General features: G+C 32.3%; 1 long non-coding RNA gene across 1 annotated transcript; it reads left to right on the top strand.

Moving 5' to 3' along the window:
• Positions 1-425: 425 nt before the first annotated feature.
• On the top strand, positions 426-1,071 carry LOC107734058 (uncharacterized). The gene is made up of 4 exons (XR_001639053.1): positions 426-486; positions 693-755; positions 848-904; positions 1,040-1,071. It is a non-coding gene; the product is annotated as an uncharacterized LOC107734058 (long non-coding RNA).
• The last annotated feature ends 126 nt before the right edge of the window (positions 1,072-1,197 follow it).

The raw sequence follows: 1,197 nt of genomic DNA, 5'->3' as shown, positions 1-1,197 counted from the left end.
AACGAAGAAACACAAAACGTTTTTATGTTCTATTAATTGACATTAATAATCACGATTAAAATAACAAAAGCAATAATCAACAATAAGGATTTTTATACAATTTTGCAGCCCTATTACTTTTTTTTTTATGTACAATTTATATAAAGTTTTAAACAGTTTGTTGTTATTGGTAACAGTTTTAAGTATTCTGATTGATTAAATTAAATGGTTAAATTTAAGTATTTTACATTAAATACAACATGGATGCAATTAATACGGTGAATATCAAATTTGCCCTTACAAATGTAAATAATGGCCCTGGAAATATTGCCTCTTAATGGTAAAGTTGATTTCTGACCCTGGCTGAGCCCCTGATCTAGACTAATGGTAAAGTAGTCTAGAGTTGTGAAGCTGTGTCTCTCATAAGGTTTTGTCTGAAATTGTACAGGAAAATCAAAAAATATCTACATGACTTGGAAGGGGAACTTCTGGAGTGACACTAATGATGTAAGTCCTAAGTAAGAAAATAAATCAGACATTTACAAAAGGAAACATGAGGCTATTTGTGGGGGATATAGTAAATTGATGTGCTAAAGGTTTTATAGCGCCCAATTAAATTGAATGGTTTTGGAAAGAAAATCAACTGTACACACCTTTAAATGGACTGTTCTGTTTTTTCCCTCTTTTGTATATTTCCTTTTGTCTTGTCTTAGAATGATGTTTCACACTCACCAAAGGGGACTGAAGAATCCACTCCCACAGATACAGGCCTCCAGGTAGACATTTTGGAGTAAATGGTATTAATCTATTGATATAGGCCTGTTTTTGTTTCTTTCACATAATTGAATAACGTTGTCGTCTCTTTTAGGACAATATACTGTTACAACCAGAGACAACAAGAGAGTCACCATCCATAGAAAAACGGGTCAAAAGTTTTGTTTAAATGTCATCCAGCTGTCAGTAAGACATTTGGATACTGAACATTACCAAAGGCTATTCTTTTGATTTTTATGAATTTATGTATTGCTTTCTTTTATGATATGTCACACCTCCCCAAAAGGAATGAACCGTCACAATCACCGAACACTAATGTGAGATTTCTTCCTTTAAAAATATCCAACAGTTAATACTTGAATCTGTATTTCTTAAATGACATTCTCCTTCATATTCACTTTTATTAGTTCATTTTGTCCCCTCATCCAGGTCAATCTATCACTA

Source organism: Sinocyclocheilus rhinocerous, unplaced genomic scaffold (assembly GCF_001515625.1).
Source record: "Sinocyclocheilus rhinocerous isolate Xijiao unplaced genomic scaffold, SAMN03320098_v1.1 scaffold28459, whole genome shotgun sequence".
Taxonomy (NCBI): domain Eukaryota; kingdom Metazoa; phylum Chordata; class Actinopteri; order Cypriniformes; family Cyprinidae; genus Sinocyclocheilus; species Sinocyclocheilus rhinocerous.
The sequence above is the reverse complement of the archived record's forward strand: the minus strand, read 5'-3'. Positions and strand labels throughout refer to the sequence as shown.